This window comes from Mus caroli, chromosome 15 (genome assembly GCF_900094665.2).
Source record: "Mus caroli chromosome 15, CAROLI_EIJ_v1.1, whole genome shotgun sequence".
NCBI classification, from domain to species: Eukaryota; Metazoa; Chordata; class Mammalia; order Rodentia; family Muridae; genus Mus; species Mus caroli.
Genome location: NC_034584.1, coordinates 63971783 through 63988413, shown reverse-complemented (window position 1 = coordinate 63988413; position 16631 = coordinate 63971783).

The following is a 16631-nucleotide window of genomic DNA, read 5'->3' as shown; positions in this document are numbered from 1 at the left end:
TGAAATGGAGAACTCTCACACTTGAACTTCTAACAGTATACAGACAAAACACTAAAATGCACTGACTATATTGTATTGCATTATTTTCTAGTTATATTTTAGGTGTGTATGAAACAAAATTTGTACTTTGAATTTTTACCTTAAATATAAAATGCCTTATTATTTCTGTGCAAGTATTTTAGAAACTGCAGAAAATTATCCACACTTCTAAGCCTAAGCATTTTGACAAAGGAAACATTATAATATATGGTAAGGAAAATATGAATGAATAAACAAAATGTACTATACATGCCTTCTTTCCTCCTCCTCATCCATCCCTACCCCCTCCCTTTGGTACTGTGTCACTATTTCCTCTAGTTGCCTAGAATTTGTCAGGTAGATTAGAAATGACTCAATCTGCCTACTTCTTATGTCACTAATCAAATTCCAAATATCTCTAGAGGTCCATAGTATAGACATTTGCAGTAAAGAAGAAATAAATCTCAAATGATACCCTATTTGAAAAAGAAGAGTGAGGATGATAAATTACTGAAAAAAAGAAGGCCTTAATATATTGAAGTGTTTCAGAAGGCATTGAAATGCAATGTATCAGGACATAGCATAAGTACTTAATGTTGCTGGGAAGAGAGATAGAATTATTTCTTCAATCATGAAAGTGAAAGCACATCTTCCAATTGGGTAGTAGTGCTTTCTTGAAGCTATCTGATCCTCAATTAGATATTATTGAAACCAATGTTCTTTGTTATGAGAGGCTGCATACTAAGTAGCATGGTTAGATGGCATGGCATCTTTCAAATTAACAGAAGTATTTTTGGATCAGATGTTTAGCATGAGTGCTAATTCTGTGGATAGATAATTGCACACTATGTAGCCTATGACTTGCCAGATGTTCAGGGTTGTGAACATAATAGGACTTGGCTGCTCTTGATAAAAAGCAGGAAGGGAAGAATTAGATAAGAAACTAATGAAATATAAATATGGCATTGGCAATAAGAACACTTGGGCGACTTGTGTTATTTTAGGTTTGTGTACTGGTTGCTTTGCTGCTGCTGTGATAAAATATCACAATTTAAAGCAATTTGAGAAAGTAAGAGTTTATTTTAGCTTATGGTTTTAGATGATAGGGTCTATCATGGCAGGGGATACAAGGAAGCAAGCAGTAGAAACAGGAAGCTAGCTGATCACATTTTCTACCCATAGACAGGAAGCAATAAATAGGAGTGAGACATAGTTATAAAATCTCATAATATGCCAAGAGTGAGTTACTTCTTCCAGCCAGGTTATAGCCCTAAATGTTCCATAACCTCACCAACCACACCATCAACTGGGGAACAAATATTAAAAGCCTAGCGGGGATGTTTCTCATTCAAATTGCATCATTTGGGAAGGTGAAGAACGCCTTGCTAATACAGTAACACTTTGAGCCTCTCTCTCATCCCCTTGTCTGTCTAGGACAATCAGCTCTGTAGAGATGCTCTCTGATGGCTCCTTGGTCAATGTAGTTTTAATCATTTGCATTCTGCCCAAGGATTCTCTAAAGTTATAACTGTAGTATGCTTTCATAGTAATGTAGCAATAGAGTAATCTTTCATAACTGAATAAGCATAGGACAAGAAAGCCAATGTCCACAAAGAAACCTTGGCCAATGATGCTAACATCTTTAATAAAGACATCCCTCCTCTTTCTTTGGATAAATGACTGGAAAGTTCATTTTACTGAACTTTCCATCAGATATTTAGCCCAAGTTGGCCACAAGAGATAGTTCATTTTTGTAAAAATTCTTTTTACTGATGCTTCCCATCTGCTAACTATTTTATAACACATTCTAAATTAAACACTCTGAATGAAAGCCTGTATGATTTCTCAAAGAAGTTAGGAGAGAACAGTCAAAATGTGAAGGAAGAGCCAGTTATGTTCAGGAGAGGAGAAATATTTAGTAAGAGAAGAAAAGAAAGACCAATAAAACATGTCCAGGAATACTTTGTCCATAAAACTCCCAATATTTTTCAAAGCCCTAGGGTTCCATAACTGTGGCTAAAAAAGCTTGTGAGTTTTATGTCACAAATGAAACCTAGGGAACATTTAGTACTGGTTACACTTGGAAGGTCGAATCTAGAATAGAAAAGTTAAGACAACAAAGGTCAAGAGTTGAATAACAAGTTGATCAGGAAATGATCATCAAAGTCTTGACGTGGGAAATCTGGAAAACATGGTGCTTTCCACTGCATATCAAAGTGTCACTTACCTCAGTCTTCCCTTGCAATTAGGCTTCCTCACAATCTCATTTCGTTTCTATACACTGTAGACATATGTGTGCACTTAAATATTCTTATATATTTTAACATATTTTATAACTTTAGTGTACATTTGCTGGTAAATGACTTCTCTCTCTCTCCCTTTCTCTCTCTCTCTCTCTCTCTCTCTCTCTCTCTCTCTCTCTCTCTCTCTCTCTCTCTCTGTGTTTGTATGTGTGTGTCCTTCCTTCCCTCCCCCTCCCTCCCAACCCTCTGTCTCTTCTGAATATTGACTTCGACTTTCTTTACATACTAGGCTTTAGTGATATCCACTGAGGTAGATCCTCAGCACAAATATGCATATCTCTTTTTGAAGACTACTGTGTTTCTTTCTTGTATGGATATGTATACATGCATGTAGAACCCAGAGACAGCACCATAAGCTTTTAAAACATATATAGGATGTGAATGACTTTGACAATATGAAGGGTTATATATTCATCTTCATGTATTGTTCATTGGGATTCCTACTTCATGTATCTGTGTGAATCTAGTTCTAAATCTACGAAGATGATTAGAAATATCCTATGGTCTATTTTGTGTACTCTACCTGCAATGAAGAAAACAGACCTAAGATCTGTTAAGCTAGCAAGATCAGTGTCATATGCTTTCTACGATTTGCCTTTTAGAATATTTCAAAATTTCTACATAAAATTAATCTGTGTTAAAATTATACAAAATGTATTTGGTGTTGAGTTCTGCTTATCAAGAGAGAAATCATGCCCAGTGATGGAAAGCAAGGTTTTTATAGGGTCACTTACTCGTTCATGGCATTTTCTTTATCTTTGCACTTTAGTCACTGGCTAGAGATGATCTGGCCTCTTCTTATCCAAACATTGGAAGTTAGATGAAAAATAGATTTCAGCATATAGATTTTGGAAAGACACATACATTCAGAATTCAGACCCATATTAGCAAGAACATACACCCTTTTCCCATTTTCTCCAACATTTACAGAAATTTATATTAAAAGTAGGTGGTTTACAGGCTTAATTGATTGTTAGTATTTACCTTCATGGACTGAAATTCAGATAGTGTGGAAGAGATTGTCATGTCTTCCTATAGGTCAGTGGGCAGCATTACATCTGCCACCCACTTTCCATGAGTGGCCCTGTCTGAGAAATAACATTTGAGTGGTGATTTAAGCAATATAGAGTGAGCAGTCACAATGGTATCTCAGTCAAATCATTTTAACAGAGGGATTTGTGATACCCAGGGTCTTGGCACATTCAGAATTTAATGTAGCTACAGCCAAGCAAAAGATTGCAGAATGGAGGGAGACAGCTGCATGGTTTCTGTAGGACTCTCATTGTATACCAGAGGGGTAAGCTTAATTATAAACACAACCAGAACATCTGTTAATGGACTAGAGAGAAAATAGGGCTGATAAGGCTTGTATTCTGAAGTTCATGCTGCTAGATGGAGACTTAGGCAATGGGGAATGATGACAGCCAAAACACCAATCAGGACACTATTACTTGGTCAGAACACAATAATGACATCATCACTAAGTTAGTGAAGTGAGTCAAAGAGTCAAAAGATGCTTGACTTAGTTTAAAATATACATGAATCAATTGCAATTTGGATAAGGAATTAGGTTATATATTTTCCATATATATATATACATACATATACAAATATATATATTTACATACATATGCTAAAGTCCATCTACTCTGGTATGATAAAATATCTTAGACTGAGCAATTTGCATCACAGGTTTCATGGCTGCAAGCCTAGAATAAAAACAAAACAGATTGAGTGTCTATTATAGGAATAGTCTCTACTTCATTTTCATATTTGGTTTCTTGATGCTGGATTGTCACATAACAGAGACAGCAGCAAGGAAACTTCTTAAGGCTTTGGGAGTTTTATTTCCAAAAGAATATATTTATTTTACTTTTTGAGATTAATATAATTACATCATTTCCCTTTTCTTTTTCCTATCTCTGGAGCCTCTCATACACCATTGTGTGCTCTTATTTATGGCATTATTTTTCAGTATTATTTATTTATATCTATTAATATACTTATATACTTCCAATTACATAAACACAATCTTATAAGTCTGTATAATGTCACATGTCTGTATGTCTTGAGGGCTGACCATGTGTTAGACAATAACCTATCCATGTCCTCTTCAGTTAATTGCAGTTGTTTCTGTAGAATTGAGGCCTTTTGGGCTCTTCCCAGTCTATGTTAGCATGGCAGTTATTTAGGATGTCATGTTGTTGACGCATTCTGCACACAAGCATTCTACTTAGCTATTGATATCAGTTAACCTCAACAATGACTAACATGGTATGATAACCTTATATGGTGCAGTAGTGGCAAGTATGTCATGATGGTAACCAAGATCTCCCTAATTTATTTTAAAATCACTCAACAGTAAAGAAAGCATGCTTATCTTGGAAATGAAGTGTTTTTACTAGGTCCTCTTCCATTTATTTGAGGCTTTGTCTTTACGCTCTAGCCATCCTCCAGAACCTCTAATTACCAACACTGTAAGAAAGAGAGGCCCATTGGACTTGCAAACTTTATATGCCCCAGTACAGGGGAACACCAGGGCCAAAAAGTGGGAGTGGGTGGGGAGGGGAGGGGGGGAGTGTATTGGGGACTTTTTGGATAGCATTGGAAATGTAAATGAGGAAAATACCTAATAAAAATTAAAAAATAAAATAAAAAAGATAGGTTTAAAGGGATTTCATAATGTAAATTTTTGAGGGCACATATGTTCAAAATTCAGAACCTCCAATAGTGAGTGCACAAGCATACAACACCATTTACACAAAGAATATGAGCTCTGCATTAATCTCTGACAGGATGAGAATTGCTGTTTTTGAGAAGTCAAACTGTCACTGCAGTAATATTTTCAAAGGAAGCTCTTATCTTTGGGCAAAATATAGTATACTTTGTATGGAGTGATAAAGTTCACAGATTAGATTTTCCTAACACTGTGAAAGAGGGAGAAGGTGCTGGATATTGAAACATAGATACGTTACTTTGACCAGTGAATCCAAGTCTTCATAGTTGTCATATAGTGATGAAGCTATGATGTGTTTCTTATTCCAGATGCTTCTCTGTTTAATGTGTTTTTGTGATCACAAAAAAAAAAGAGAAAAGGTGATTTTATGCATAGTGTGTGTAGGAGTAGGAGGGAGGAGATAAGAAAGGGATGATATAGGTTTTCAGTAATTTACTTCACCCAGATGAAAATAGAAAGTGTACAATGCCTAGTTGTTTTAAAGATAGGGCTTTCTAGTGACTGACAAAACCCAGATATTTTTTGGTTATGACTTCATTCTGTAGGAAATTTGGAGGTACCAGTGGGTTTGAATAAAGATAATTGTAACTATCCTTCTTTTTTGAGGTTGAATGTGGCTGAAAGTAAAAGGTAAAAGCCAAGACTGTGTCACATTTTCAATATGGAGCTCCAATGCTTTAATTTTAGAAGTGAGGTTTTTTTATTTTCTGTGTTGATTAGTTCTCATATGTTCTGTCTGTTATCACCTCCAAAGAATTTGAGTGGATATATAATATGCTGATGGAATATGAGACGCAGCCAGCCACCATCAGGCAAATATCTATTCTCCATGCCTAGTTTCCTACTAAAAGCCAAGCAAAATCTTGGATTCAGTGGCCTAAGGTGCAATTAAAGTTCTAGGTTGCACAGAAATTCTAGGGGCATAAGATTCCAAAAATGTATTTCATTATTTTCTTCTTCAAATTTATCACTTATTTCACAGGTCCATTCAAGGCAGATTCAACTGATTTAGCAGATGGGATGATCTCCATGATGGATTAATCAGCAGGCCTGGCAGAAACCCCCTGCATATCTTCAATCACAGGACATGTGTCTCTGAGGAATGCTTTCTCATACAATCTAACTAAAATATCTGTTACTTACTGTGTGAAAAATCACACTTATCTTCCCATCATATTTTATACCACATATAGAGGGATACCCCAGTGACCTGTACCCTCAATAAGCACTTTTAATAACCTTCCTTTGAAATATAGCTTTAGCTGCGTATTTGATTTTCAATTTGGAGGTTAGAAAATTAAAAAAACTAGAATTTATCCTCTGTAGTAGAACAGTTTACATCTAATTCTACTGAACCACTTAAAATTGGAGTGACCTCTTTGCCAAAGTTTGTCTTCATTCATATATATCATGAATATAATAAGAACTTTATGTTGGATTATATAGTGCAAAAAACTTACAAAGTAGTTATAAATGAGCCTGCTATAATCCATGTTGCTAGTATATATTAATGACAGCCAACAGGATGGTTTCCTTAGAACACCTGAAGTACTACATATGAGGCTACCATAGGAAGTAATTAACAAGTAAAATTTTAACGTGAATCTGATCAATAAGTATATGGTGGCTTTATAGATTCATCTGTATTTCTCAAAATCAGCCAGACCATGTGACTAGCTCTCAAGCAATGCATTGACCTTGATCTCACGCATTATTGGGACTGTTTTTGAACAGTAAATAACACTCTGTATATTATCAAAATTATACACATATAAACGTATGTTTATATGTGTGCATTTATGTTTGTGTTTGTGTGTGAACATAAGCATTTAATTATATATTATACTAAATGAAGCTACGCCACTTGAGATTACAATCATTCCCATGAGTGTCATAGACTATCTCACAGAATCCCCACTGCCAGCAATGAGAAAACTTTGTGTGAATTATTGGTCAAGTAATATTAAGAGATCCCCAAAGAAATGCAGGCTATTGCTGTTGACACTGTTTATTTCCCAGAAATTGATGGTTATACCATGTATATATAAACATCCACACACCCACACACACACACACACCCACACACACACGTATATATATATACGTGTGTGTGTGTGTGTGTGTGTGTGCATGTTAGGGAAGACATTATAAACTTCAGACACATGATTCAGAAGACATGGGCATCATTCGAACTTCAAGCCCCCTCCTATTGTAATACCTGGAGAAGTTATGCAAATTGCAGAAGAAGAAAATATTAATATTAATTGATATTAATATATTTTGTCTACAACAACAACAGTGACTAGAATGACAACACATCCACAAAGATACAATAGTGGTGTTTGGATCTGTGGGGAGAGCAACAGCATCCAATGGGAATCAATTTCACTCTATAGGACAGAGTTCATGCAGGGTACTATAAACCAATCTAATTATGCAAGGCTGGTGAAGACATAAATCCTAGAAGAGGAACTAATACTGCCAATTGACTAAACCAATAAACATTCTCAACACCCCAAATCCAACCAACCAATAAAAATATCTGAAAAACCACATATCACCAAAAATAATGCACCTTTAGGAGTGGACTTTGTAAATTTTACTACTTTAGCAATTAATTGGTCAGTGATAGAACCATCTGTGTGTGTGTGTGTGTGTGTGTGTGTGTGTGTGTGTGTGTGTGTGTGTGTGACTATTTTTTTATGCTACTGATCACAGCACATATGAAAACTAATTTTAAAATTGAGATTAAGGCTTGTTTCGCATAGAGCAAAGAGGCCAGTGGGCAGAAAACATGAGGGAGAACACACAGGCCTGAGAATACACCAATAGAATGAGAGCTATGTTAGCTTGTGCTTTATGTTAGCCACTAGAACGTCCTGTTTTAGCACATGGCAGTTAACAGAAGTCCAGGAACTTGCAGATGGTTCTGTAAGAAGATGCTCCTGGAAGGTCATGGCATGATGCACCACTTTACTTCTACTTTCCTTCTCACGGCTCCTATCTTCCTCTGATTGGAGAATGTAAATGACCGCCACACAGCCCTCTGTAAAATGGACTTCATAATACAGAATATAGCAATAGAAGTATAAACCAGGTAGAGAGATAGAGTGAGGTCCCTGTCTCCATGTCCATAAGAGTTATTGTGTTCTTGGGAAGCATTGGATCCTGAGAACAGAGGTTCTCAGCACTCTTAATGCTGAGAAACTTTAATACAGTTCCTCATATTGTGATGACCCCTAGAAATAAAATTTTTGGTTGCTACTTCATAACTGTAATTTTGCTTGCATTCTGAATTATAACATAGATATCTCTGTTTTCTGATGGTCTTAGATGGCTCCTCTGAAGGGGTTGTTTGATCTTCAAAGGGATCCTGACCATGGGTTGAGAACCATTGATTATAAGTCTAAATCATTCACTTTCCCTTGAGTTCTTAATGGTATAGTCAGGTGCTGAATATTATATCCCAAAGAGAGAGAAGTTTCCAAAGCCCACAAAACTTCATAGCTAAAAATATTTTATACTTTAAATTTGTCTTTTATATTTTTATTTGCATTTTCTTTCACCATTATTTGTCTTCTCACATCATTTGGCCATTCTTTAAATCAGACTTGATATTTTATTTCATATATAAATTTTAGCTCTTAATATTATTATTTCTACTAATATTTCTTCTTTATTTTAGTTTGAACTGTTTCTTATTAGTGGTAAGAATTCATATAAATTCAGGAAAAATTAGAAAAGATGTTACAGTTTTACCCAAAATTCATACTAATAAGTCTCATAAATCTAGGACCTATAAAGCCTGTCTGTGTTTATGTGTATTTATATGTATTTATGCCTTGCATAAATCTCAGTGGCTGTCTGGACAGGAAGCAATTCCTAGATAAACCAATACACAGTAACTATTTCTTTTGTCTTCCATAATCTAGAGTTAGAACAACAAAGGAAAGGGCCATCATTGCAGCTGTTGCAATTTGTTCCTTTCCATTCGATAACCAGACATTCCTTTTCCTTGATGTGTTGAACTAATAAGAAGTACATTGAAAGATTGTTTAGGGGAAAAAGCAGGAAGGAGAATGACAAAGAAAGAGGAAGAAATTGAGATTGGGACAAAAGAAGCAGAAAAGATAGATTTTGCTACATGTGCAGTCCATAGGAAGTACAGCAAAGGAATTATGTGTTGGAGTAGAGGTGAAGAAAGCAAGAAATCAGAGTTAATATATGCTTCCACAAATTTTGCTTTTCCTCTTCTTTACAGCCAAATGGTATTTTTTTTTTAAATTCATTCTTTCTGAAAACATATGTCTATAAAGTGGCTATGTATACAAACTGCTCTTCTGCTCTTTGAGCTTCTCACAAACAGGGAATACTGTCTGTTATCATGATACAGAAACTGTAACTACATTTCCAGAATCTTTTTCCATGAATTTTTAGTTTGGATTTGTGACTTATTAGTGTCAGAAGAGGCCAGACCAGGGCATCAAATCTCTTATAGCTGGAATTCCAAGCAGTTGTAAATCACCTGATAGAGGTACCAAGAATTAAACTAGGGTCCCCTGGAAGAAGAGATCACTGGCTTAATAGATGATTCCTCTGTCAAGGCTGGCTTACTACAAGGGCTACTGCAATTTTATTTTTGCCTTATTATAGTTCATATATACCCTCCCCCACATTGTGGACACACACACTACTTTCATTGTGCTTTCTGAGAAATGAAGCACAGCATGAACAAAACCTTAACATGGAACTCAGAATCTGGAATATAGAGTGGCTGGACACTGTTTCTGACTCTTGAAGAATCCCCTGAAATTCTTCCCATAGTTAGTATCATGTCACTTAAAACTTTAAGAGAAAAATATATGTCTAACTATTTTTAGTTACCAAAAGGTTATATAAAATGATATATAATAAATGTATGCAACCAATGTAATATTAAAAAAATGTAAACCTGTGCTGCACAGATGGCTTTGTGGGTGAATTTTCTGTCATAAAAGCATGAAAGCTTAAGTTTGAGTCTACAGCTCCCATGCAAAAGTCAGGCACAGTGGTATATTTGTAACCACAGTATTGGAGGACAGAGGTATAGGAATTTATAAATATTATGGCAAACTTGTCTAGCCAAAATCAGATTAATTGATTTTTGTCTCAGATAATCAGGTAGAAAGTTGCTGAGATGTTTTTTTGGCCAATGGTGCTTACAATCTAGGCTGATGACTTGAGTTCAATTCCAATAACCTACATGGTGGGTTAGAAAAATGACACCTACAAGTAGGCTTCTGACCTACACACACACACACACACACACACACCACCACCACCACCACCACCACCACCACCACCACTACCACCATACACAACACACTACACACACCACACAGCAAGGCACACACAGGCCTACATAATACACATTGACAGACAGACAGACACACAAACAAACACACACACACACACATATGCACACCACACCATACATACCACACACACCACATACCATGGCACACAGGCCTACATAATACATGCTGACAAACAGATACACACACACCAACAAAAACGAAATAATAGAGAAACAGAAAAAAATATGTGAGAAAAATCTCCTGTCTGTCACCAAGCACATGCTAATCTAAATACACACACACACACACACACACACACACATACACACAGACATACACACGCACACACACACACACACACACATACACACTTCATAAGATTAAGATTGAGTACACATATATGGATTGTCATGTGTCCCAATTGTCTTAGAAGTCTACTGAATTTAATATGCTCTTCATTATTGGTAGATTATGAAACTGTTTCATCTACATCATCTCCACCCTGGAAACCTATGAGGCATAAGGTGTCTGTGGTTGTCTGACATAAATATTCAATAAATATATTTCAAAAAATATTGAAACTACAAATGAGTGAATGCATTTGCAAGGTTGAAAGAATTGTGTGTAAAACATCAAGATGAAAAACTGCTCCAGGGCTTGAATAAACATTTCTCTAAAGAAATGGAGAGGTCTAAAGAAATTTGGACACTAACACTCATTAGCAATCATATCTACATAAAAACAATAAATATCATCTTTCCTCTATTATTATGGCCAATGTTTTAAAAAATATTGGAAAGACCCTTTCTGCCTGGTCCTTGCTGCTGTGGCAGACTCCTAGTTGGTCTGCTCTGTGAAGACTCTATATCCCAATCCATCCTAGAAGACCAGCTGCACTCAGCGCAGTTGGTAAGGACCACCCCCATTCCTGTTCTGCCCTGAGTCCCAGAGCTGTTGGTGGGATCCTGGTATACTCTGTACCCATCACTTACCAAAACCCCTGACCTGAGGAATACCAATCTCCTTCCTTCCATCTCTTCCATTCCTTCCACCTGGTCCTTGATGCTGGGGCAGATCCCTAGTTGTTCAGCTCCCATGAAGACTTCATATCCCAATACATCCTAGAGGACACTCTGCACTCAGAGAAGTTGAGGACCTACTACACTCAGAGCAGTTGGATCCACTGCACTCAGAGCAGTTGAACAGTTGAGGACCTTCTGCATTCAGAGCAGTTGAAGATCTGCTGTTCTCAGAGCACTTGAGGATCAGCTGCACTCAGGGGAGTTGGGCAACATCTTGACTGCTCTACTGAAAACCCAACAGTCTGAAGGCCTCCCAGGAGATCTACTGCACCCAGGGCAACAGATCAGCAACTTCTTTGTTCCTGTTAAGAACCCCCAGTTGGAATGCTCCACAGGTGGTCTGATACAGCCAGGGCCAAAAGCCTACCAGGAGACTTGAAGCAAGCCAGGGACAAAAGAGGCAGACTCCATACAGTCACCCAAAACATCAAACACCAGGGATATACAGATGGCAAAAGACAAGTGCAAGACCATAAGCAACAGAAGCCAAAATATGTGGCCATCATCAGAACCCGTTCCCCCACCACAGCAATCCATGAATACACCAACACACCTGAAAATCAGGAATCTGGCATAAAATCCTATCTCATGAAGATAGTAGAGTCCTTTAAGGAAGATATCAATAACTTGATGAAGGTAATACAGGAAAACACAGGTAGACAGATGGAAGAAGTGAGTGAAGCAATTCAAGACCTGAAAGTGGAAATAGAAACAATAAAGAAAACACAAATGTAGGCAAACCTGGAAATGGAAAACCTAGGAAAGAGGTCAGAAATTTAAGTATTACCAACAGAATACAAGAGAGAATTTCAGGTGTAGAAGATATGGTAGAAGAGATTGACACAACTGTCAAAGAAAATTCAAAACATTAAAAACTCGTAACCCAAAGCATCCAAGAAATTCAGGACATAATGAAAAGACCAAATCTAAGGGCAATCAAATATATGAGAATAAAAATTCCTAGCTGAAAGGACCTGAAAATGTCTTCAACAAAATTATAGAAGAAAACTTACCCAACCTAAAGAAAGAGATGGAAATAAAGGTACAAGAAGCCTATAGAACATCAAATAAATGAGACCAGGAAAGAAAAATCTTCTCATCACATAATTATCTTCCAAGAAAATGGTCCCAGGAAACAAGCAGGAGTTGCCATTCTAATATCCAATAAAAGAGACTTTCAACCTAAAGTTATCAAGTGTGATGAAGAAAGACACTTCATATTCATCAAGGGGAAAATCCACCGAGAGAAAGTCTCAGTTCTGAACATCTATGCCCCAAATGCATGAACACCCAGATTCAAAAAAGAAACTTTGCTAATACTCAAAACACACATTGAACCTCACACAATAATAGTGGCACAGTTAAATATCCTACTCTCACCAATGGACAGATCATTGAAACAGAAACTAAACAGGGACAGAGTGAAACTAAGAGAAATTATGAATCAAATGGATCTGGCAGATATCTACAGAACATTCTATCCTAAAACAAAAGGATATACCTTCTTCTCAGCACCTCATGGTACCTTCTCCAAAACTGATTACAACATATAACTGATTACAACACAGACCTTAACAGATACAAGAAGATTGAAATAATACCATGCATTGTATTAGATCACGATGGCCGAAGGCTGGTCTTCAATAACAGCAAAATCTAAAGAAAGTCCACATATATATGGAAACTGAACATCTCTTTACTCAATGATAATTTGGTCAGGGAAGAAATAAAGAAAGAAATTAAAGACTTCCTGGAATTTAATGAAAATATTGACACATCATACCCAAGCTTATGGGACATGATGAAAGTTCATAGCACTAATTGCCCTGGTAAAGAAACACTAACAACTTAACAGCACACCTGAGAGTTCTAGAACAAAAAAAGAAGCAAACTCGTCCAAGAGAAGTAGAAGGCAGGAAATAGTCAAACTCAGGGCCAAAATCAACCAAACAAAAACAAAGAAAACAATACAAAGAATCAGCAAAACCAAAAACTGGTTCTTTGAAAGAATCAACAAGATAGATAAACCCCTAGATAAACTAACTAAAGGGCCAAGAGGTAGTATCCAAATTAATAAATTCAGAAATGAAATGGAGACATAACAACAGAAATGGAGGAAATGAAAAAAAGAAATCATCAGATCCTACTATAAAATACTATATTCAACAAAACTGGAAAATCTAGATGAAATGGGTGGTTTTCTAGATAGATGACACATATCAAAGCTAAATCAAGAGCAGATAAACTATCTAAACAAGCTCATATACCTCAAGGAAATAAAAGAGTCATTAAACCTCCCAACCAAAAAAATTCCAGGGCCAGATGGATTTAGTTCAGAATTTTACCAGACCTTCCAAGAAGACCTGATACTAAATTTCCTCAAACTATTCCATAAAATAGAAACAGAAGGAATACTACATAACTCATTCTATGAGGCTACAATTACTCTGATACATAAACCACACTTGGACCCAACAAAAACAAAAGAGACTTTAAACCAATCTTGCTTATGAATATTGATGCAAAAATACTCAATAAAATTCTAGCAAACAAAATTTAAGAACATATCACAACCATCATCACCTGATCAAGTAAGCTTCGTCCAAGGGATTCAAGGTTGGTTTAATATACTAAAATCCATTAACGTAACCCACTATATAACCAAACTCAAAGAAAACAAATCAGATGATCATCTCCTTAGATGCAGAAAAAGCATTTGACAAAATGCAACACCCCTTCATGTTAAAAGTATTGGAGAGATCAGGTATCCAAGCCCCATACCTAAACATAATAAAAGCAATTTACTGCAAACCAACAGCCAATATCGAATTCAATGGAGACATACTTGAAGCAATTCCACTGAAGTCAGGGACAAAGACAAGGATGCCCACTCTCCCCATACCTATTTAATATAGTACTCGAAGTGTTAGCTAGAACAATAAGACAACAAAAGATTAAGGGGATATAAATTGATAAAGAAATAAATAAATTGATATAGATGAAATAAAGGTATCACTATTTGGAGATGGTATGATAGTATACATAAGTGACCCCAAAAATTCACCAGAGAACTTCTCCAGCTGATTAACTACTTCTGGGTCTGTGTTCATTTAGAAACGATGCACCAAATCCTCAAGAAACTGAAGTTTAGAGGGACTTTAGAGGTCAGATGGGGTGGGGTGGGGGCATCCACATGGAGACAGGGTGGGGTGGTGAAGATGTATGGGTTATGGAATAGTTGAAGGGTGCATGGTGTTGCAGAAAATGGAATATCAAGCGTAAAAAATAAAATTTTAAAAAGAAAGTAAAATATATTGTAAAGAATGTAAAAAGATGGTGCTGTTTCTTGAAAATAAGAAATAGTGTATCTATCATGGAAAGTAATTTATAAATTCTTGAAAAAAATAATCTGAAAGAAGAGCAACCCAAAGGTATAATAGACCTATATCTGAGTAATTATACAACATAATTAAAACAGAGACCCAGAAGAGAGGATTGCCCATGCCCCATCATTGTGCAATCATGCATAACAGTGAAGATATGGAAAGAACGTCACTGCTGTCAATGGGTGAACATTGAAGAAAAAGAATGATCTGTACCTATTAAATGAATGATTGCTCAGCTTTGAAAAATAACTCAACCCTGAAAGACATGAAATTATCTGTGACCCCTAAAGCAATTGCGTAAATGAAACAAGACAGTCACAAAAGAATGAACACTCTATAGTTTCATCTATGAGAAAACATAATTCCCACATTCCCAAAAGTCCAGAGATAGCTCGTCAGAGGGAACTGGAAGGGTAAAAGAGGTATTGCTTCAGTGAAGCTTTGGATTTTCAGCACAAATATGCTCTAGATATCTGCAAATCAACCTTTTATTTGTTTTTGTCTATGTTTTATAACTAACTTAAATTGTTTACAATGCACATTGATGTTGTCAAAATACAATTGTAAAAATGACTAATTAGTAAAAAAATGACTAGCTAATAAATGAAAATAGTGTCTAGTTGTTGACCATATTGAAAGTGGAGGCTTGGAATATATATTTGTAATTTACACATAAAAATAAATCTTTATGTGTAATATCTATGTATTTATAAAAGTCTAAGTTAAATAGAATGAAGTAATCAACATGCATTAAAAGAAACTAAAGAAAAGTAATAAATAAACATAAAGCATTACCCCATGAAATCTGATCACAGAATTATTTCCTGATATAGAAAATACTTTTGCCTTTGTGAACTAGTCAGGCAAATATACCCAGGGACAGGTGAGGAGAAGTAAATATTAGTCTCTATATGCTTTTAGAATCTTAATTTATACTATATTAATAAGCACTCTAGAAAGCAAATAAAGAAGATGTCCTGATGGAGAGCTTGGTTTAGCTGTTGAGATGAGTTTATGCAGAGGTTTGAGATATAAAGATCACCTGACCAATAAAAAGAATAGGTGTTAATTTGCTACACTTGTGAAAGAAGTTTGAAGATAAAATAGAATGGCAACCTGGTAAAATACTCTGCACAAATAATTTTTTCTAATCCAGTTTCAATCATGTCTTCCCTTCATTCTTTAACTATGCTTAAAGCACTTTTGTCTAATTCTAGTATGCCCAGTATGCAACAGGTTGTTACACAGGTGCTATTGGAGATTTTTTTTTTTTTTTTTTTTTTTTTTTGCCATTCTCCAGAACAGGACATTCCTATTCTGGCAGCTAGTCTGCAAGCCGTGTCAGGGTGAGTGCTCCATAAAGTTCTCTCTCCCACCTCCTTTAGCAGCATGACACCCAGGTTCTCCTAATAAGGTGGGTGCTCCATCTCTTCCCTCTGTCTCTACATCCATCAATAGCATGGGGGCCAGATTTTCAATTCTGAGCTCTTAGAATGTGTTACAGATGTTTGCTTCTGGAAATACAGTTTACTAATGCATTCAAATACCTGTTCCATCATTTCTCTTGAATGCATCATACTATGTCAATGTTATATATGAACTTTATTTCTCATTTGGGGAGTATTTCCTTACACTCTATTAGAATAATTATGCCAATTATATATTGATTACAAATATATTTAGTGAATGTCCTGAATTACATATAAACAAAAACATTGAGTGAAATACTGAAAAATGAAAGAGAGTTGGTTACCTATCCCAATCCTCTG